A 24,751-nucleotide genomic window follows, 5' to 3' on the forward strand; every position below is an offset into this window, starting at 1 on the left:
AGGGCATTATACTGTTTGGGGGCAGCTATGGGGGCATTATACTGTTTGGGGAGGCACTATAGGACCATTACACTCTGTGGGAGCATCTATAGGAGGCATTATACTGTGTGGGGGCAGCCAAGGGGATATTATACTTTTGTATGGGGGCACTATGTTGTATTATCAGGGCTGGTATTAGACGTAGTATGGCCCTGGGCAAAGTTAAAAGTGGGGCCCCAAATGCTGAATTATTACGGAGCGCTCCACAGCCTCCAGACGGGACCCTTGCGCGGGCCATCAGTGATGTCACATCGCCGGCCTGCACAGGGTTTCCGTCCTAGCGTCATTTAGGCTGCAGCCTATAGTATTCAATTGTATTTGCGTCCTGAGGACGCAGATACAATCGAATGTGGCAGTCACTAGCACTGGAGCTCCCCCCAGGTGCTAGCGACTCCCCCGGACATGAGTGGGACCATAAATGTTATGTGCCGGGTGGCCCGAGCCCCCGATGCCGTAGTCCCCGTAGCAGCCGCTACGGCTGCTATAGTGGGCAGTTGGCACTGAGAGGATGGGGGCCATTGCCTAGTTTGCCCTTCCAACGCTGGTTCTGGATATTATACTGTGTGGGGAGGCACTATGGGGCATTATACTGTGTGGGGGCAGCTATGGGGGCAGCTATGGGGGCATTATACTGTGTGATGATGGGCACTATGAGGCATTTTACTGTGTTATGTGGACTATGTGTGCAATATACTGTGTGGGGGGCACTATGGGGCATTAAACTGTGTGGGCAGATATGGGTGCATTATAATGTGTGGAGGCCACTATGGGGGCAATATACTGTGTGAAGGAAAGTATGGGGGCGTTATACTGTGTAGGGGCACTATGGAGCATTATGCAGTCTGGGGGCACTATGGGGGCATGATACTGTGTGGGATGAACTGGGTGAAAATGTGCCAAAACTGCGTAATTGGTTCCTCTGCATTATAAAGTCGGCTCTGGTGCACATTTGTTTAAAATGGTACTCCTGTATGACAGGGCAGTCAAAGTCTCAGATAGTTGGAGAAATAGGGGGAAACGTGCGTCATGCCCTGTAATTCACCCTCCCATGGATAAGTTTGGTTCTAAAGGTGGTTTCACACGCAGTGTTTTTAGAAAAACGCTACTTTTTTTGTGGCCCGTTTCCTGGCTTTTGTGGCAAATAAACCGCTGCGGCCAGATGTTGGCCAGGAGTGAATGGGAAAATATAAAATGCACTACAATCATTGTATCAATGTGTGGTGCGTTTTTTATGTCTTTTTATTAGTGTTCAGATTTTCAGATTTTATCATGTGTTGCAAAGAGGAATCTTTGCATCACATTATCTTTGAATTACATGTTAAGCAATTTGAAAAACGCCACCTAAAAAATACAGTTAGTACAACACTATGCCACCAAAAAACGCCATAAAATCCGCACGTACCATTCTCCTAAAAAACTTTTTTAGATGCATTTTTTGGGCACAAAAGAGGCCACACAAAGTGTGTGTGAAGGAAGCCTCACGGGGGCATTCTATCAAAATGGTAGAGAGAAAAGTGTAATAAGATAAGGTTAGTTTGATAAAGTCGCTGTGTGAGTTCTACAGCAAAGTGTAATATCTGTCCGCTGCAGTAATTTACCATAGCAACAAAAAAAAGTTGCTGATCGTGGCAGAATCACCTTGTATAGATACAGAGTCAATATTTAACAGTCTCTACACCATAGGTAGGTTATAGTCTACTGTGTCATGTCATTGACCTCCATTAATGTGAAGTTCACGTTAGTCATTTAAAGGGAACCTGTCAGCAAGATCAAGCTGCCCTAACTGCTGACAGGTTCTCTTTAAACATAAACCAAACATGTCATTCTAGAAATGGTACAACTGACTTTACTTTGATACAATTTCTATATTTCTCATAAGATATGACTAAATACAAGTTCAACTGTAAGAACTATGTTTTAATATGTCTTGATATTTGAAGAGAAATTAAATCTTTTTTAAACCCGGATATAAATCTTTTTTTTGCCAGATCCGGAAACTAGTTTTTTTCATCTCTTTTACGCAGTAATAGTTGAGCAAACATGGAGACCCCAGATCCTGTTCTGTGACGCACTGCTAGCATAAACTTTCCTCTGTGTTGTGTGCTTGTCTTCATAAACACGCTGCAAGTTCCAGTGGTTTTACTGTTTACATTGTACAGTATGACTCACTCCTCAAGGCTCTGTGCACAGCTTGGGGAATTCTTAGCACTGAGCATTTATTTCAAGGATTCAGCTGCTTGGCAAAAATGATGTGTTCTGGTCCGTAGATTAGTAGTTTAAGAGTTTAAAAAGATCACTAAAATGGTATTAAAAATGTTTCAACATGTTTCTTCTAAGTCTGAATTCACACGAGCATATTCGGTAGGACGGAACGTATTTCGGCCGCAAGTCCCAGATTAAACACACTGCAGGTAGCCGGGCTCCTAGCATCATAGTTATGTACGACGCTAGGAGTCCCGGCCTCGCTGCAGGACAACTGTCCCGTACTGTAATCATGTTTTCAGTACGGGACAGTAATTCCACAGAGAGGCAGGGACTCCTAGCGTCGTAAATAACTATGATGCAAGGAGCCCGGCTCCCTGCAGTGTGTTCGGTCCAGGACTTGCGGCCGAAATAAGTTTCGTCCTTTACAGACCAAACATGCTCGTGTGAATTCAGCCTCAGGGTATGTTCACACGCTTACTAAAAAAGTCTGAAAATACGGAGCTGTTTTTGAGGGGAAACAGCTCCTGATTTTCAGCCGTTTTTTAAGCAAACTCGCGTTTTTCGCTACATTTTTTACGGCCGTTTTGGAGCCATTTTACCCATTGAAATCAACGGGCAGATGTTTGGAGGCGCTGTGCTTCCGATTCTCTGGCCGTTTTTTGCCTGTTTGCGGACGAAAACCAGCCGAAAATAAGCCGTGTGAATATACCCTGTAAGTGACCCTTTTCTGTCTTTTTATGTGACAAGCTGTAACCCACACTTTTGATCTGCCTGCACGCTGTTTGCAACACTTTTTTCGCCAGCGGCCAAAGCTGTCTCTGCCTCCCATTGATGTCAATGGGAGATCATAGATGTAAATGCTCGAAGATCGGGCATGTCGCTTCTTTTTCCCGCAAGACGTTTTTCCCGCTCGCGGGAAAAAAACACCTTCGTCTCTCATTGAAACCAATGGGAGGCATATTTGGCAGTTTTTTGGCGCGTTTTCTGATGCGGTTTCTGCTTAAAAAAAAACTCTGTGTGAACAGGGCCTTAACGTAGTCCTATCAGTTCCTGTCACAATGGTGTCAGCATTTGGCTATGTTCACACGGAGTATTTTGGGGGAGGAATATCTGCCTCAAAATTCCGTTTGGAACTTTGAGGCAGATATTCCTCTCCCTGCACGCCGATTTTCGCGGCAATTATCGTGCCGTTTTTCGCCCGCGGCCATTGAGCGCCGCGGGCATAAAACAGCGAGATATACGCTTTCTCCTGCCTCCCATTGAAGTCAATGGGAGGTCGGAGGCGGAAGCGCCCGAAGATAGGGCATGTCGCTTCTTTTTCCCGCGAGGCAGTTTTACTGCTCGCGGGAAAAAGACGCCGACGCCTCCCATTGAAATCAATGGGAGGCGTTCTCGGGCCGTTTCTGCAGAGTTTTGCGACGCGGTTTCCGTGTCAAAAAACTCGGCAAAATACCCCGTGTGAACATAGCCTTAAAATCTGTTCAGATTAAAAGGGGTTTTCCGGAGACATTGTTTGTTTTTCTCAGGCCGTGCGGCGCACAAGTACTAAGGAGTTTTACTAATAACAGGCAAATGGGGCGGGCATTGAGGCATAATTAAAGAGGCGGGCATTGAGGAGACTGTGGACCAATAGGATGCCTCAAACCCGGGTGTACGCGAGAAGCCCCGGGTTTTAAGGCATCCTATTGGTCCATGGCCTCCTCAATATCCGCTCCGTTCATTCTTTGCTTGTACATCAATAGCATTACGATTTTCTTTGCGTGCATGCTACTCCTCAGTGAAAATTGGGGAATAGCATCCGCGCAAAGAAAATGGTGCTGCTATTCAAGTACAAGCAAAGAATTAACGGAGCGGATATTGAAGAGGCCGTGGACCAATAGGATGTCTCAAACCCGGGTGTACGTCAGAAATCCCGGGTTTTGAGGCATTCTATTGGTCCACGGCCTCCTCAATGTCCACTCCGTTCATTCTTTGCTTGTACTTGAATAGCAGCACGATTATATATATTTTTATATATATATATATATATATACATATATTATATTTATATATATATATATATATATATATATGGGGTACATATATTATGATGGGGATCACATTGGATATCTGAGGTGTGGTCGCAGGATTCTGTAAACGCACCTCAGGTAAAGCAGGTGGGTGGGATAAACTGGGGAAGGGAGAACTAGTGGGGGGCCAACAGACACAGAGGGGGCCGAATAATTAGTAAATAACTCTCGTGCACGAGCCTGTGTCGAGAGAAAAAAAGAGACAGATGAAAATCAGAACTCCGGCAGGGCAGAGGTAGGGAGAATAGGAAGTAAAGTCCTCAAATTTAATACAGACTATATATTAGCAACTTTATTAAATAGTTACATAGAATATTAGGTCAAAAATTTGGTGTCCCTGGAAAACCCTTTTAAGGCACAACTACACTACCCGACATAGGCCGTGTAAACGAGCGCCGATCAACAAGACAGCTCATTGATCGGTGCTCGTTTGCTCCTATCACACAATGCTCGTCCCCATACATTTTCATCATGTCAGCAGCACGTCTCCCTGATTACACAGGGAGATGTGTTGCCGATAACAATGATTTTTAATTCTGCATATAAGAGCAGATCAGCCGATAAACATTCCCCTTATTACACAGGGCAATGATCGGGAATGAGCATTTATATGAACGCTCGTTTGCCGGATCGTTGGCCTGTGTAATAGGGCCTTTTGTTTTTATATACGTCGGAGTTATACGTTGGGAGTATTTCCCAACGTATACTTTAAGAAACTACAGTCAATGTTAGAAAATAAAAAAAAAGATTGCTAACCTTTTAATTCTACTGTCGCTTCAGAGCCCCGTTCATCATTCACGGGACCGATGCAGCCAAACTAGGCCCGTAACTGGCTGCAGGGGTCACGTGGATCATGAGGCCCACCATAGCTGTAGTTTCTCAGTATTCTGTGATGGTTATAAAATTTGGCTGTACCGGTTTCCTCCCACTTTACCCACAAATTATTTCTCACTTTGTTTATTTCATTGGTTAATGCATGTTTTACTGCTCCACAGTAATGTGGTTTATTCAGGCAGTCTTGTTGATTTGCTGCCATGAATGCTTTGTCTGCATATCATGGTACGTCCTTGATTTGGCTATTGTACCTATTGGTTTCGGCTCTGACTCTGATACTGACCCTGACCTCGGCCTTGTTCCTGGTTTACACTTCTGTCTTGGCCTGTGAATTTATCACTTGGTTCCTTTAGTTCTACGTCTGGTAATGACTCCTGTCCTGACACCTGACTACGGTTCTGTCTCACCCTCCAGCTTGCAGCTCCCTGACTACTTATTTATCGACAACCACTAGCTATGTTCCCGACTCTGCTACAGCGCACCCGCCACCAATCAGTGACTATTCTAGGGACCATGACCTGGAAATATCACCAGGAAAGTCCATAAGGGTAAAGAAGAAGGGATTGCTTTTGCACCCCGATCTTACCAGCGCCAAATCGATTGCAGCTTAGAGGAATCACTTCTCTGGCGAGAAAAGTAACACCCCTTCTCATTGGCCATCTAAAAATGTTTTATCACTTTGGCATTTAAGGGTGCAGTTACAAGCGTCAGATTTTGTTACAGAAATTTTTGGGACTGAAAATCAGTTTTATTCATTTTAATAGGGTTGTTAATGCAGCAGGTGCACGGATTCCTGCAAGTTCCATGACTACGGTATGTTTGAATTTCTGCTATCTATGACCTCCCACCAGTCACCCAAATAAGGGAGCACAACTTAAAATTGGTGTAAAGGGCACAGCAGCCATTTATTAAATGCACAAAATATTCAAATGCAATCAATTAGCATAACCATAATATAAAAAACATTTTATAAATTAACATCCTGCACTATTCTGCAAACATTCCCCTGTTAAAGGATCCTTGAAGGCACTTCAAGAATTATATTTTCACTCCATGCTTTTCTTGTCAGGTCTGGAACTTATTGCCCTACAGCCGTACTGCACCTGACCCGAGGGCACCAACCATCTCCAAGACCTTACCCTTCCTGGGGACCCTGCCCATCAGGAATGTATAAAACAAGCTGGGTAACCACTCCCAGCCCCTACAATACTACCCAGGGTTAAATGCCATGAGTTCTTTTACAACAATCCTTTATGTTGTTCTCCTTCTTCCCATTACGTGCCTTCAAAAACCCCTCCTTCTACCGCAAACGATACTGTGACAACTCGCAAACCAAAATGCCGCAACACAATAAAAAGAAAAGGGAGGGCGGGCGGGAAAATTCCTTCTCCTGTTGTCTGGTGGGAAAGAGGGCTGCCTCTATCCCACCAGGGCTTATATGCACCAAACCCCTTCTGGATTAACCCTTTAACCCCCCTCTGAACTAGCATCTAGCTATAGCTATGCCCAAACCACCTTGTCATGCGCTCTCTCCATTACGTCTGCACCTTCATTACATTGGGCTTACTTTCAGATGAATGGAACAAAATTTCTGCAAAAAAATGTGCGTCATGTGACTGCACCCTAAAATCTCCTTTTTTCCATTTTCAGAATTTATGTGTGCTGGGCTGATGAGATTTCAGTGGCAGATGCAGACATCTTTTCCCCTGGCATACCCAATATTATTCATTTATTCATCATTACATCATTGCAAATTTTACTACTATTTTGTAAAAGTGTTTCTACGGTTTGAACCACTTCTATCCATTTGAGAGTTCCTTTATAATGAATGATCACGAATAGGAGTTATCGGCATGGGAAGTGCCTTGCTAGTCTTCATTTCATCTACAGCAATGGCACAGGAGAAATTATGCATTACATGGCATAATTAGAAATCAATAGGCCGTCTGTGTAATTCATGAACCAGCTGGATCCTCTAGTTTTTTTCTTGCAGAGCCTCTCTAATCTAGCTGAAAGATGCAGGTCTCGGTAAGCTACAGTAAGTTTAGCAGAGAGTTAAAAGGAAATGTCCACTTCTTTTTAGTCTTTCTTTACAGCATTTACACTTTTTTCAGTTGCTCCTTTAAAAACAAGTACAAGGTTCTACTGTATTACACCATGCAGTTGCTAATTTGCCATGTGATTTCCATTGAACTTTGCAGTATACACTTTAAAGCAGTAACAGTGCCCACTAACACATACATTGCCAACTGTAACTGGTCAAAGGTTAAAGACTTTAGTAAGTGATTTAGAGGTATATAATGATTTCTGTGGTCAGGATCGATTCTAACTTTTCTGCTGCCTGAGGCATAAATTGAAATGGCACCCCCCAGATCTTGATTGACATCCCCCTGGCTGTTCTACATCACTAGCAGCCTTCTCCAACTCTATCGGATGCGCCATTGCCTTGTACTCCTCTGGCATGTGCGGTGTAGCCAGGGCCGGCCTTAGGGGTGTGCGACATGTGCGATTACACAGGGTGCTGCAGCCTCCCACCATGTAGGGGGCGCCACTGTGCAGGCCGTTTGAACTCTGCTCCTCGTTACACTCTGAGGAGGCAGAGCAGAGGAGGAAGCTCCGCCCACAGCCCATCCTGCATGAAACCTGTTCAGCAAGGAGAGATGGTAAATTCCTTTCTTTGTACATATGTCTGTGTGTATATGTTCCAATATGTGTGTGTCTATATGTGTATATTTTGTGTGTGTGTGTGTTTATATGCATACATGCCTCGTGTGTGTGTGTGTGTGTGTGTGTGTATACATACCTCCAGTGTGTGCGTGTATATGTATACATGCCTCGTGTGTGTGTGTGTGTGTGTGTGTGTGTGTGTGTGTGTGTGTGTGTGTATCTGTGTAACGTCTGTGGTCGCTGACCACGAACTCCTTCCATCCAGTCGACGCCCTTCTCTCAAGAGAAGTCTGCACATACGGCCGTCCTGTTCCACAGTGACCACCAGGATGCGTTCACGAGCTCAGTCCAGACTTACGAAGCCAGAGCGCACGCATGTTGAAGATTGAGCTAATAGCTCCCAGAGCACCCTGAGCTATAAGAAGTTCCCAGCCCCATCCTCCCACGCCTGAGCGTTGTTGTCGTATTCCAAGTTTGTCTTGCAAATAGTCCCCTAGTGTTTCCTGCTCCCAGTGTTCCCTGTTTCTGTATCCTGTAACCTGTATCCTGATCTAGTGTCGTGCTGAGCTGTAGCCGTGCTGTGCTGTATACCACGCCTGTCCTGCTTCTCCACGCCTGACGTCTACCTGCTGCCTAGTTCCCGCCAAGCCTGCCTTGCTACTGTCCGAGCTGCCACAGGTACCCTATATGAACTATAGACTCTGATCTGCGCCCTGTTGGCCAGCTGCCATACCGCCAAGGCGGTACGGCCCAGTGGGTCCACGAACCCTACGTGACAATATGTATACATGCCTCGTGTGTGTATGTATACATGCCTTCTGTGTGTGTGTGTGTGTGTGTGTGTGTGTGTGTGTGTATATATTTATACATGCCTCCCATGTGTGTGTATATGTATACATGCCTCGTGTGTGTGTGTGTGTGTGTGTGTGTGTGTGTGTGTGTGTTTTTATATGCATACATGCCTCCTGTGTGTGAGTGTGTGTTTTTATATGCATACATGCCTCCTGTGTGTGAGTGTGTGTTTTTATATGCATACATACTTCCTGTGTGTGCGTGTGTGTTTATATGCATACATGCCTCCTGTGTGTGTTTATATGTATACATGGCTCGTGTGTGTGTATATGTATACATGTCTCGTGTGTGTGTGTGTGTGTGTGTGTAAACATGCCTCATGTGTGTGTACATGTAAACATGCCTGCTGTGTGTATGTCTATATATATATATATATATCTCTCTATGTGTGTGTATATTTGCCTGTATTTGTGGAGGGCAGCAATAGAGAGTCCCGCACAGGGCGCCATCCAACCTAAGGCGGCACTGGGTGTAGCGATGAAGCCGGGCAAAGTACACCTCCCTGCACGGTCCGTGCCCATGGAGTACAGGGCAATGGCGCATCCGAGAAAGTTGGAGGAGAACGGTAGTGATGTATAACAGCCAGGGGGATGTCAATCAAGCATGGAAAGGTAGGTTTGTAGATAGGACTATGTGACTCTTCAGGATAGTGGCATCACCCCATGAGCCTTTAAAAAGTAATTAGCATATAGCGTGCGCCGGTTTAAAAGTTGATTTTATAGATTTTGCTGCATCTGAAAAAAACATACAGGGGAATGTTTGGAAATATTGTCAGGTCATGTATTACCGCATGGTGGCGGTTCAAGGGGTTAAAACTACCAGACAGGTTCTCATTAAATAGACAATGAATTGCAACAATTCCATCTGCCTTGCAATTTTGTTATTATCAATATATCCTATATAATTACAGCATCAGAAAGAAAGCTCATACATATTAAAGTACCAGCCCCAAGCTCAACACATATATACAGAACCAGTTCCAAGCTCTGTACATAAATACAGCACAAGGACAAAGCTCAGTACATATATACAGTACCAGAACAAAGCTCAATACATATATACAGAACCAGTTAAAAGCTCTGTACATAAGTACAGCACCAGAACCAAGCTCAGTACATAAATACAGCACCAGAACAAAGTTCATTACATAAATACAGTACCAGAATCAAGCTCACTACATAAATACAGCACCATAACCAAGCTCACAACATATATACAGCAACAGGATCAAGCTCAGTACATAAATACAGCACCAGCACAAATATAGCTCAGTACAGAGATCATTTGCAAATTTAGTGCAACCCCTGCCGTATAGGTTTGTATGGCGTAAAACTACATCTCCCAGCATGGCTGAACAATGGTAAGGATATGCTGGAAGTTGCTGCTTCACACAAAAAAAAATCATACCACCCATCATTTCGCTGCAGATTATACAGTGACTACAGTACTGATTAGAGGCAGAATAAACATTTACATTGAGTGACTCACAGGGGACATCTCAGATTCTAGTCATTCTTTTACTCTTCTTCTCCATCTGGTCCAACCTTCTATGATGACTTCTCCCAACCACGGCACATTTCTTCAGTCTTCATCCCACTTTTCAAACATTTCTGCACCTACAAACAAAGACAAAATTCTCATGGTGCCACACACTACGCCCCTAAATATGAGAGCACCATACACTGCACCTCTAAATATAATAGCTCCAAACACTGTGTCACTGATTCTAATAGCACCATACACTGTGCCCCTGATTATAATAGCACCATACACTGTCCCACACACACAATGCTCCCTGTAAATAGTGCCCCCATAGAGCACCCTGTAGATATTGCCCCTCATAGAGCCCCCTGTATATAGTGTCCCATATAGAGACCCCTGCAGACAGTGCCCCACAGAGCACACTGTAGACAGTGCCCCCTATAGAGCCTCCTGTAGATAGTGCCCCCATAGAGCCTCCTGTAGATACTTTTCCCCATAGAGCCCACTATATATAGTGCCCCCTGTAGATTGTGCCCTAAATAGATTCCCCTGTAAATAGTGGCCACCATAGATCCCTCTGTAGATAGTGGCCCCATAGATCCCCCTGTAAATAGTGGCCCGCATAGATCCCCCTGTAGATAGTGGTCTCCATAGATCCCCCTGTAGATAGAGGCCACCATAGATCTCCTTGTAGATAGTGCCCCCTGTAGATGGAGCCCCCTGTAGATAGAGTCACTCACACTGTTAACTGAAAAAGAAAAAAACCTTTATATGCTCACCTGATCCCATTCCCGCACAGTCCTCTAGCAGGCCTGACCAAGTCTGCTGGAGCTGAACGACGCAAGATGATGTCATTGCGCTGCTTGCGGGATTGAAAGGTGCTGAATGGCAGGGCAAGGAGCAAATGCCCTTTGCCCTGCCAGCGCTAGTTATCCATGTAATTGTATCTGCGTCCTATAGACGCAGATACAATTATAGTGCTGGGGTGGGGGGTGGCGGCGGTTGGTTCAGTGATGCGCCGCCCCCTCAGAGAGTAAAATAAAACCAATCCCGGGGGAGACGCTTACATGTTTCGAGCTGTTAAGGTTCTTAATCATAGTTCTTAATCATGAAACGTTTTTATCTCCCTTTCTTTTTAACATGATGAATTAAAATTGGATTTTATTCTTGAGAGTGTTGGACATCCCTTTTCCAAGAAATGTTCTACCTTTGCATCTGTTGCCGATACAGAAATTGTCAGTGTCTACGAGCACCAACAAGATTCCAATGTGGCATAAAGATACATCTGAAGATATGGTGAGCGGACCAATGTTTTTCTTTTTCTAATTTTTCAATTTCAAGTCAGTGATTAGGATCGCCCACTCAACTCCTAAGCTCAGAATGAGCAGAAGTTTAAATAAATAAATTATAAGTTATACTAAATCTTTTGCTCAAAAAATATATATTAATCTGCTCAGCTCCCTGTTCAACTTGACAGACTCCCTTAAATGGTAACATCCATGGCGATCTAGAGTAGTGAATAGATTCATTGCTACATCCCTAGTGGTCTAAGGTGATGAAGGGGTTAATGATAACACCTTTGTTAGTCTAGCGTAGTGAAGGATTTAACAACAACAACCTTAGTGTAAAGGATCTGCCAGGCACAGCTTCTGTATCCACGCCCATAGGTAATCAGTCTGCACCTGCTTCTATGTCTGTGAGACTGACTCCATCTTCCACCACTCAGGATGGCAGGCTTAGGAGTGGGAAAGCCTATCACAGCCTGGCCAGACGGAGCTAGCTCCCGCCCTCTGTCTATTTATACCTGCCTTTCCTGTTCCTCCTTTGCTTGTGATTCTTCTCTGCTGGTTTCCTGGCCCTGCTGCAGCTTCTTGAACTACTGATCCTCTGCTTGTGTTTGACCTTGGCTTTACTGACCACTCTTCTGCTCTGCGTTTTTGTACCTCGCTCATCTCCTGGTTTGACTCGGCTCGTTCACTTCGCTTGTTGCTCACGGTGTCCCCGTGGGCAACTTCCCCATTTCCCTGGCTTCTTTGTACCCTTGTCTGTTTGTCTGTCGTGCACCTATTGAGTGTAGGGACCGTTGCCCAGTTGTACCCCCGTCACCTAGGGCGGGTCGTTGCAAGTAGGCAGGGACTGAGTGGCGGGTAGATTAGGGCTCACTTGTCTGTCTCCCTACCCCGACATTACACTTAGTAGTCTAGATTAGTGAAGGGGTTAACTCACGGAATCACCTATACTGAAGGCTGCAGGCTTTGCCTCTTGTTTCGACTGTCCCAGCAACTTGCTGCAGACTGTTCAAGCACACAGACTCAGGCATCCTAAGTTATCAGCCAATCATAGAGGCTCCTTGAGGCTTTGTGATTGGCTGATGGAGATGATGCTGCATCTGTGTAACCTATCAGAGTCCCAAGGAGAGTGTGAGCAGGGAATGGGAGACAACAACCTCAACTTCCCATGATCAGAGTGGGCCCTCTCCCACACAGGGCCCCTAGGCAGCGTGTGCAGGCAATATGTCTAGCCCTGTGATATTTTACTTTTCTATATATATAATTGACATAATAAAAATCTAAGACTGCTAATGTATTGCGTTCGATTTTGAATTACAAAAATTTTTGAAAACAAGATTAACTAGTTCTTTGCAGGAAGCTGAAGTGGCACTAAAATTTTCTCAAGTTCTTGAGAATTCAGTTTTGGCTTGGTGTGCGGATCTTCCTCTTTTGGGAAGGGTTTCCTCTTTTTTTTTCCACAGATACTATTATGTTTCACACTTACGCCAGTGTTTACTCATCATATGATTATTACTAACTTCCTCCATTTATAACCCTCTCTATTTTATTTTCAGTAGTGAAAGTGACTTGAAAGGAAACATTATGACGCAGCATTTGTAAAAAAAAAGATTCTTGGAGTAAGCCAAATTGAGTACTTTCCCTTTGATAGTAAAAATGTAAACAGAAATGACAGCTATTCATATGCACTAATAATGTGAGTTAACTGGCTTCTTATGAAATTGGTATTAACACACACAAACACACACTTTACCACCCGTCCCATTACAGGACTGTCTGAACGATTCGGAGGGGGTCCTATCCTGCATTGAAAATTTCCAGGAAAGTAAAGTAGAAGCCAGGCCTGCATCGCTGGATGAAAGGACAACGTGGGAACGAGAAAAAGGTGAGCATTTATGTTTCTTTGTTTGACGGGGTACTGTGTGTGGCGCTTTATTTTCACAGGGCACTGTGTGTGACACTATTTACAGAGGCACAGTCTGTGGTGCCCTATCTACAGCGGGCGCTGTGTGTATGGCCTATCTACAGGGGACACTCTGTGCATGGCACTATCTACAGGGGCCTAAATAAAAGGCCTCAAATTGTCTCTTCTCCAGGATCCAATTCTGGTTTTGGATTTAAAAATGCTTGCAAATTCTGCATCAAATCTGCAAAGTGTGAATGTCCTTGTAAGGGAGTTTTCCCACTAAGAACATTTATTACTTATCCACAGGAATAGGTGATAAATGTTTGATCATTGGGGCCCCACCACAGATCACTATAACAGGGGTCCCGAGCACCAGTTCCTCCACACTGTACAATCGAAGTAAGCAGAATTTTGAATGGAACGACAGTCGCGCATGTGCTCCATTAAGTGTCTATGAGTCCAACAGAGACAGCCGAGTGCAGCGCTCGGCTGTTTCCGTCAGCCCCATAGAGATATTGAAAAGAAAGGCAGGGCATATGCGCGACCACAGCTCCAGTCACCAAATCCTCCACACTGTGATCGAGCAGTGAGAAGGAACAGGGGCTCGGGACCCCCGTTCTAGTGATCGGTGGGGGTCCCAGTGGTGGGATCTCTACTTTATGGACATGCATGCATTTAAGATGCAAATATAAGTGACATCATCAGTAACATTTCTTGTGAGATTTCAAAAATACAGTGTTGCAGATTTGGAGATTTTAGCATGGTATATTAGAGTAGTAAGTATATTATTATAATCAATATATTACATTGCTTTTTCTTTCATGTAATACAGCTTGGTGGCGAAAATACATTAAGCAATCTACAATGGGTATATTGTAAGCAGTTTCCATGTGTCTTGTGCCTGCATTAATAAGTGACACAATGATGTCACTGGCCAGATCATATGATTAGTGAGTTACATTAAATTAATTTGTAACAGAATGAGTCACATCTGTGTGTGGTGGAAATGTAGTTATTAATTAAAAACAGCAGCTTTTACTTAGAATTCAGTTGTCAGAGAGCCTGATCTATTCAAGCTATAGTATTATAGGCCAGTCAGCTTTATCCATCATTAATCCTCTGAAAGCATTTTCAGTATCATAATTTATGATTCAAAGGCCACATGCACATTCAAAGGATTTGCTGCAGATAAGTTCATACATGCACCTAAAATCCACAATAAAAGTACAATACAATAGAATAGAATAGGTTTTCAGATCACCGCATACACACATTGCAGACAAAAATATGTTTTTTAAACCATCCTATATAAAGTGCTATGCAGCATCAAAATCCACAAAATAAATCCACACGTAACATTTGCATATTTTGCAGTGGATTTTTAGGTCATCTCCGCAGTGTGAAATTTCTGCTGTGCGTGCACATGGTCTAATAGTGTCAATAAGACTCTATTCACACGTTATTCTCTTAATTTATTTTTTACACAGAAAAAGAGAAACGTTTATGTCAAAATCCCCATCTGTTAGATGACATGCCCTACTTAAACCACGCCAATGAGGGCTACTGCATAGACTGAATCTTCTGAACTGCACGCTATAGCAGCACCCACAGGCACTGTTTAGGCCCCATGCACACGACCGTGCCCGCAATCACGGCCCGCGATTGCGGGCACGGCCGGCCGCCAACTGACAGCCGCATTTTCGGGCCGTGCTCCCATACAAAGTATGGGAGCACGGGCCGCAAAATGCAAAAGAACGGACATGTTCCATAATTCCCGGAACATTTCCATAGCACGGACACCCTTCCGTAGAGCTACAGAAAGGTGTCCGCGTTCAATAAAAGTGAATGGGTCCATTTTTGCGGACCGCAATTGCGGTCCGCAAAAACTGAGGTTTTTTACGGTCGTGTGCATGGGGCCTTAAGTAGGACATATAATAAATACCCTAGTTTTAAGAGGAATGTCCCGCGACAGTTTTCTTTTTCAAACAATAAAGTTAAAACTGGCTATTATGGTTACGGGGGTTATCCAGTTGGCGAATTCAGAAGTTAATAGGTGGATTGTCTGTTCAGGATCCTCACCTCTTGGTCAAATTGGAGAACATTTACAAAGTGCCTCTCTCGCTCTGGAGAACCTTTCCTGTCCTACATTATGCAGGTGACCCATTGATTTGAATGGGAACTGTGTAATGCTTAGTTTCCCCTGTGATGGCGCTGCAGGGAAATTGAACACTCACTGCCAGGTTTCTCTACAGATTACATATTGTCAAGAGACCCTACTAACAAATAGGGATTGTCCATAACTACTATCTAATGTGCATGAACTCCCATGGGCCTCCAAGTGATGCGAGTCCTGGATTACCCTTATTTTTACCCCTCTTCTAATTTACTCTCACACAAGATTCTGCATCCCTAGTCCAAGCTGATCTCTTTTCTCTAGTTTTGCACAAACAAATATTATGTTGATTATTTTAGGTTTCTCTACCATAGGCCTCTTTCACACGACAGTATTTTGGTCAGTATCTTGCATCAGTATTTGTAAGACAAAACCAGGAGTGGGTTCAAAACACTGAAGACGTGCGAATCTTTCTATTATACTTTTTCTCTATGTAGATTCTACTCCTGGTTTTGTATTAGGCCTTGTACACACAGAGGTATATTCCTGAAGAAAAATCCAACGTGGATTTGGCAGAGATTCCGAGGCATGTCCCCAGATTTTTGTCACGGTGTAGCAGGAAAACTGCCTTTCCTCACACAGATTAGCCCTATTCTGTGGGGCTAATCTGCATGTGGTTCTCCAATCCTGTTTTCATGCAAAATACGCGTCAAGAATATGTGTCAAGAAGTGGCTCTTTTTAATTTCGCGCAGTATGAAAAATGGGGTGGTTGTCAATTGAAAACAATGGGAGTTTTTTTTACAAGCAGAACTCATGCGAATTCTGACGCGGAAAACGCTTCGGAATCAGCTTGATTTTTCTGCCATGTGAACAAGGCCTTTCAAAAACATGTATGATGCAAAATACTAACTAAAATACTTTTGCAAAAGTGGCCACAAGCCTGTGTAATCCATAGAAATGGCGATGTCTATGTGAAGTTGCAGTATCCGGATCGGTCAGCAGAGGACTGTGGTACACTGGTCAAGAGTGCTAGAGTAGAATAGACCTAAAAAGGAAATGGTGTGCACCGTTAGCTCCGGTTAGAAGGCGGTAGTGCGGTTCGGAAGCTATGCTAGAGAGCCTGGCAGAAGGGAGAGAAGTGACTTGCTGCAGAGAGCGCAGAGAGATATATATAGCTGAGTCCGCCACGAGTCTGTCGGAGGGACTGCATTGCTAAAAAGCTATGATCCTGGGGCCACCGAAGTAACACAGGAAAGGAAGCCGGCCTGCGTGGACGGATTCCTCAAAGAAAATAATCAGAGTGAGTACTGGAATACTGTTTGGAAAGAGAATCAAACTAACTGAACACAGAGAACTTATAAGGACCCTGAAGTGTGGAAAACGTGGTCACCAGGAGGTTTAATATCACCATGAGCGAAGTGAAATACTGTGGTGCGTCATAACAAGACTGATATAGTAGATAACACCACAGCGAGCACCAGGATGCATTATGGGAAATAGACAAGCCGACGGGGGCAGTGTGATGATCTGGAAAATGTTCTGCTGAAAAACCTTGTGTCCTGAAATTCATGTGGATGTGACACGTACCACCTATCTAAACATTGCTGCAGACAAGTACCCCCTTCATGGCAGCAGTATTCCCTAATGACAGTGCCCTCTTTCAGCAGAATAATGCCCCCAACACACTGCAGACATTGTTCAGGAATGGTTTGAGGAAGATAACTAAGGGTCCTTTACAACCGGGCAATTCTGGACGTAACAACGAGACAGCTTGTTGATCGACGCTCGTTTGCTCCTTTCACAAGGAGTTATGATCAGTAATGTATGGGGACAAGCGCTCATTACTGCGATTGCTCGTCCCCATACATTTCTATTGTGTCGGCAGCACATCTCCCTGTTTACACAGGGAGATGTGCTGCCGACAACGATAATATTTATTGCTGCATAAACTATACGATCAGACAATGCGTCATGCCCATGGCCACGGGCCGTCAGGCTCACTCACCTCCTGACAGCCGCAGCCATGGATCTGTGAGCCCTGGCCCCATCTCCTCCTCAGGAGATGGCAGCGCTCACTTCTGCTTCTCTTGGCTGGGTTCCATAGGGTGTGGGCGCACGCTTGTGCCCGCTTTTAAAGGGCCAGCGCGCACCTGAGTTAAAGTGCAAAATGAGCACCCTGGACTATAAGAGGGGCCCAGCCCCTTCCTGCCTTGCCTGAGCTTTGTTGTCGTTACCCTAGTTTGTCTCTGCAAATGGTCTCCTAGTATCTTCCAGTTCCCAGTGTTTCCTGTTCCTGCTACCTGTAACCTGTATCCCGTGCTATCCTGGTCAAGTGCCGTATTGAGTTGGAGTCGTGCTGTGCTGTGTACCATCCCTGTTCTGTTACACCATGCCTGGTGTCCACCTGCTGCCAAAGTCCCTTCCGAGCCTGCCTCGCTACTGTCTGAAGCTACCACAGGTACACCTATATGAACTATAGACTTTGACCTGTGTCCTGTTGGCCAGCTGCCATACTGTTAAGGCGATACAGCCCAGTGGGTCCACGTGCCCAACGTGACACAATGAACAAGCGTTTGCACGTTCATCGGCTGTTCGCTGCCCTGTTTATACAGTGTAATGATCGGGAACGAGTGTTCATATGAATGCTCATTTGCCTGAGCTTTGGCCCATGTAAAAGGGCCTTAAGTGTTCAATGTGTTGACTTGGCCCCAATGATAATAGAATGGGGGTTCCAAGCCCCTTGTTCCTCGTCACTGCAGTCAGAGTTTAAATAAAGCGATGCCCGCAGTGGTCGAGCATTCGCCCTGCTGCTCCATTCACAGTCAATAGCCAAGTACAGCATTCAGCTGCCTCCATTGGCCCCATAGATTGCATAGAGTGTAGTTGCAGGACGCATGCTTGAGCACTGTGGGCAGCGCTCTATTCAAACTATTACTGCAGTGATGAGGAACAAGGGGCTTGGGGCCCCTATTCTAGTGATCAGTGGGGGTCCCAACACTAAACACTGCCAGGATGAGGCAGTCATTAAAAGGAAACTAGTGCATTAGGTATTAATTTACAGTCAGTTTTAGTCCTAGCTCCTTACCATTAAACCTCGGGCCACGCAGGTCAGGACTACAGCAAGCAAACACTCTCCGCCACGGAAGAAACAGGAGGTGGAGCAAGCAGTTCTTCCTCCTCTAGCTTGGCCCGCCTCCCTATGCTGTGGCCTACCAGGTGACATGCACAGCCACATACCCCACCCATGTCCTTCTCAGCAAGCATCCCATAGCAGTGATCCAAACCCCCCTCTGCGGAATCTGAAAATATGCAGGCCGGCCGCTGCCAAGTGAGGTTAGTGCCGGAAGTGGACCAATCCAGTCACCTGACAGAAGGTCAGGTGACTCAGGTCAAGTGACTGGACTGGTCCAGTCCTTTGCCGTTTTCGACCCCATTCAAAAGTGATTCTCCATTCTCTACAAGGGAGGAGCTGTGTGTGGTTATCTACAAGGGGGGAGCTGTGTGTGGCTATCTACAGGGGGGGCTGTGTGTGGCTATCTATAAGGGGGGGGGGCTGTGTGTGGCTATCTTCAAGGGGGGCTGTGTGTGGCTATCTACAAGGGGGGGCTGTGTGTGGCTATCTACAAGGGAGGCATGTGTGTGGCGCTATATACAAGGGGGGCTGTGTTTGGCTATCTACAAGGGGGGCTGTGTGTGGCTATCTACAAGGGGGGGCTGTGTGTGGCTATCTACAAGGGGACCTGTGTGTGGCACTATATACAAGGGGGGCTATGTGTGGCTATCTACAAGGGGGAGCTGTGTGTGGCTATCTACAAGGGGACCTGTGTGTGGCACTATATACAAGGGGGAGCTGTGTGGAACTATCTACAAAGGGGAGCTGTGTGGCGCTATCTACAAGGGGGAGCTGTGTGGCGCTATCTACAAGGGGGAGCTGTGTGGCTATCTACAAGGGGGAGCTGTGTGGCTATCTACAAGGGGGAGCTGTGTGGCTATCTACAAGGGGGAGCTGTGTGGCTATATCTACAAGGGGCGCTGTTTGGCTATCTACAAGGGGGCGCTGTTTGGCTATCTACAAGGGGCAGCTGTGTGGCGCTATCTACAAGCGGGGCTGTGTGTGGCTATCTTCAAGGGGGCTGTGTGTGGCTATCTACAAGGGGGGGTCTGTGTGTGGCTATCTACAAGGGGGAGCTGTGCAGTGCTATCTACAAGGGGGAGCTGTGTGGCGCTATCTACAAGGGGGCGCAGTGTGTCTATATCTACAAGGGGGCGCTGTGTGTGGTGTTATCTGCAGGGGGCTTGGTTACTGAGGGGGCACTTTTATTTTGTTGAGCACTGAGGGATCATTATTACTATCAGGGGCACTGTGGATCACGAGTTTGTTTAGAGGATAGGGTATACGTGAGGAGGATGCTAGAAAAGCGAGAAACCAACGTGTCTGTGTGTCAAATTCTGCAGAGACAAGTCGTGGCTGGAATAAGTCGTCACACTAGTCTTGGCCGTATGGAGAAAAAGCGAAAGTGAACGACTTTAATCAGAGAAAACATCACCTAATTTAGCAGGGGAAAGCTATAAGCGGAGCTGTAACCGGTGAGTTACTCCTAGCACACTACACTACACGATTTTGTAATGTGTTCGTAAAAATTTTGGTCTGTCTGATTTCTGAAGTTGGCAACCCTGGAGAGGACCCATTTATAAAGAAATCAAAGCGGAGAGATTTGTACGATTTCTGTAAACTTTGTGCAGCTGATTTTTCACTTGCCCATGGTGGCGATATAACCAGGCATATTAGTACTGATATACATAATGGATAAGCCAAAGGGTTTGCATAAAACCATTGTCTACCATCCTTCCTGCTTCTAATTCAAAATTTGGAGAAAATGCTGTCAAAGCAGAAGTCTTATTTACTGTATTTTTTGTTACGCATAACATCATGATAGCGACAAGTAACAGTGTGCGGCCTTTAGTCAAGATCTGCGTGTGCAGCAACTAAGAGCACATATGACGTTATAAAGGGTGCTAAAACTCCAGAGGCACTAATATTAACCCCTTAAGGATCGAGCCATTTTTAATTTTCATTTTTAATTCCCTGTGTTCCAAGAGCCATAACTTTTTTATTTTTCGGTCAATAGAGCGTTGTGAGGGCTTATTGTTTGCGGGAGAAGGTGTAGTTTGTAATGGCACCATTTAAAGTACCAAATATTGAACTGGGAAACTGAAAAAAAAAGGTATTTGCAGGCTGAAATTGGGAAAAACTTTCCCACATTGCTTTTTGTTTTTCGTTTTTACAGCTTTCACCGTGCGGTAAAAATGACAAGTTAACTTTATTCTGCGGCTCAATACGATTACGGTGATACCAAATTTATATAGTTTTTTTCATATTTCATTATTTTAAAGAGGCTCTGTCACCACATTATAAGTTCTATATCTCCTACATAATGTGATCGGCGCTGTAATGTAGATAACAGCAGTGGTTTTTATTTAGAAAAGCAATCAATTTTGACCAAGTTATGACCTATTTTAGATTTATGCTAATGACTTTCTTAATAGACAACTGGGCGTGTTTTTATTTTTTGACCAAGTGGGCGTTGTAAAGAAGTGTATGACGCTGACCAATCAGCATCATACACTTCTCTCCATTCATGTACTCACACACAGCGTGATCTCACAAGATCACGCTTGCTGTCACTTACTCACACATTAACATTACTGAAGTGTCTTGAGAGTGAAAAGACATCGCTTCTAGCCAGGATGCGATGTTTATTCACAATCCCGACACTTCGGTAACGTTTGTGTAGGACTTAATGACAGCAAGCATGATCTCGCGAGATCTCGCTGTAAATGACAGCACGGAGTGATCTCGATGTGCTGTGCTGTAATCCCACACAAACGTTGCCGAAGTGTCAGTATTGTGAATAAACATCGCGTCCTGGCTGGAAGCAATGTCTATTCACTGTCAAGACACTTCAGTAATGTTAATGTGTGAGTAAGGGACAGCAAGCGTGATCTCGCGAGATCACGCTGTGTGTGAGTACATGAATGGAGAGAAGTGTATGATGCTGATTGGTCAGCGTCATAGACTTCTTTACAACGCCCACTTGGTCAAAAAGTAACAACACGCCCATTTGTCCATTAAGAAAGTCGTTAGCATAAATCTCAAATAGGTCATAACTCCGTCAAAATTGATCGTTTTTCGAAATAAAAAACACTGCTGTAATCTACATTACATCGCCGATCACATTATGTAAGAGATAGGGCACTTATAATGTGGTGACAGAGCCTCTTTAAAAAAAAACTTTGTCAAAAAAACACCATTTTGTTTCATCACATTCTGAGAGTCATAACTTTTATATTTTTTCGGGGATTGAGCGGTGTGAGGGCTTATTTTTTGCGGGACGATCTGTAGTTTTTATTAGAACCAATTTATTTTGGTACATACAACTTTTAGATCACCTTTTATTCAATTGTTTTGCGCGCTAAGGTGACCAAAAAAACGGTTTACATTTTTTGTTTTTTACTGCGTTCACCGTGCGATTTAAATAATGGTATATTGTAATAGTTCAGACAAATTATTATTATTATTTTTACATTACTTTAGAGGAAAAGGGGGAAAAGTATTTTTTTTACTTTTAATATTTTTTTTTTTTTTTCACTACTAATAACTTTATGAAACTTTTTTTGACACCATTTATTAGTCCACTAGGGGACTTAAACCAGCGATCATTAGATCGCTGGTACAATATACTGCAATACTAATGTATTGAAGTATATCGTCATATTTTAATAGCACTATTTCTGTTTTTGCAGATGACACCAAGCTATGTAGTATTGTTCAGTCTATGGAAGATGTTCATAAATTGCAAGCTGATTTGAACACACTAAGTGTTTGGGCATCCACTTGGCAAATGAAGTTTAGTGTAGCTAAGTGTAAAGTCATGCATCTGGATATATTTCACTGTTTTATATGCAATGTTAAAATACCTTTGTGTCAAAAAAGACAAAAGTATAGTAGGTATGATACCTTTATTGGCTAACCAGAAAAGTTCTATATGCAAGCTTTCAGAGCACACAGGCTCCTTCTTCAGGCATTTACAAATGAATGACTTCGAAAAAAGCACAACATTTAGATGTTACACAAAGACAATTAGTACATGAGGTGATACATCATTAAGATAAGCCGGGGCAATAAAACGGAGGTTATAGGGGTGATGACTTAGGAGTTAAGGCATCTGGAGTCAGTCTGATGGGGGATGTGACGTGTGTCCATGTAGTGGCTGTTTTATATGATATTACTTGTGCTCCCACAATTTTTAGAAATAGACAATTCACTGATTGTGACTAATGAGTAAAATTTGTCAATTTTTATTAAATAACTCGCTAAAATCAGGGGTACAATCACAACCGTGACAAAAGCCCACCGTGCTAAATTATTGAAAAAATATATATATGATTCATTAACTGATTCAATTGCGAACCCTACTGAATGAATATACTGATATGATATGTGGGATCAAAAAACTTTTAGATATAGGTGTTACAGCGGATAGAACCCATAACAACACCGGAGTCTGCAGTTACCGCTCCTAAGAACCCCAGTGTCAGGGTAAAATATCAATGCCAGCTCAAGACTGCAACCTGGCAACCAATAGTCTAACATACCCTCCGGTCCCACACTATAGGAAGTAGATTATCGAAACATTAATGTACAATGTAGTACAAGGTGACCCACAAAACATATATAAGTGGGACACCAGTACCAATATGTAGAATTAAATTTCGTTTATGACTGGACCTTAATAGATTGATGTTTAAATAAAGCACATATAATTTGTCTGCTCGTTCAAGCCATCTGGTTGTATACATGCCAACCTATAGATCCACTGGGCCTCTTTTCTCAGGATCAAATCGTTCCAGTCCCCTCCTTGTTTTGGTGGACATGTTAGACTATTGGTTGCCAGGTTGCAGTCTTGAGCTGGACAGCTTTCTTAAATTCCCATGACAATAGGTTACTCCTCCCCCCAGACGGAAAGGGCTAGAAGCTATAATGAGATGCACTTCACTGCCTCTCTCTGCGCATGCTCGTTTGGTTAGGTGATGGCTGTGATTTCTGGGCATGTCACCGGAAGCGCCGGTTGTCACATGACCACACGTCAAGAATAACGTTTACTGATTGGCCAGCATAAGGGCTTGGCCTAAGCCTAAGGGGCGGAGTATAGGTTATATATACACCGAGTCCTGAGTGAAGCGTGCCGCTGATATCAATTCAATATTGCTGGTGCAGTAGCCAGCTTTATAATGAACAGACCACTGATGAAATAATTATACAGAAACGCGTAGGGTCAGATATGAGAGGGGATATATAGCCTAGGTGACAGCATCATTGATATTTTACCTTGACACTGGGGTTCTTAGGAGCGGTAACTGCAGATCCCGGTGTTGTTATGGGTTCTATCCGCTGTAACACTAATGTCTAAATGTTTTTTGATCCCATATATCATATTAGTATATTAATTCAGTAGGGTTTGCAATTGAATCAGTTAATATATATACATATATATATTTTTTCAATAATTTAGCATGGTGGGCTTTTGTCACGGTGGTGATTGTACCCCTGATTTTAGCGAGTTATTTAATAAAAATGTACAAATTTTACTCATTAGTCACAATCAGTGAATTATGCATGTGGGTACCAACAATCTACATGCATCATATGTCCCAGGGGGAGCTGCACTGGGGGAGTCACTTGTTGAGAAGAATCTGTGTGTACTTGTAGATCATAAACTAAATAACAGCATGCAATGTCAATCAGCTGCTTCAAAGGCCAACAAGATATTGTTGTGTATTAAAAGAGGCATGGACTCGCGGGACATGCATATAATATTACCACTTTACAAGGCCTCATCTAGAATATGCAGTTCAGTTTTGGGCTCCAGTTCATAGAAAGGATGCCCTGGAGTTGGAAAAAATACAAAGAAGAGCAACGAAGCTAATAAGGGGCATGGAGAATCTAAGTTATGAGGAAAGATTTAAATAATTAAACATATTTAGCCTTGAAAAAAGACGACTAAGAGGGGACATGATTAACTTATATAAATATATGAATGGCACATACAAAAAATATGGTGAAATCCTGTTCCATGTAAAACCCCCTCAAAAAACAAGGGGGCACTCCCTCCGTCTGGAGAAAAAAAGGTTCAATCTGCAGAGGCGACAAGCCTTCTTTACTGTGAGAGCTGTGAATCTATGGAATAGTCTATCGCAGGAGCTGGTCACAGAAGGGACAGTAGATGGCTTTAA

Source organism: Rhinoderma darwinii, chromosome 2 (assembly GCF_050947455.1).
Source record: "Rhinoderma darwinii isolate aRhiDar2 chromosome 2, aRhiDar2.hap1, whole genome shotgun sequence".
Classification (NCBI taxonomy): domain Eukaryota; kingdom Metazoa; phylum Chordata; class Amphibia; order Anura; family Rhinodermatidae; genus Rhinoderma; species Rhinoderma darwinii.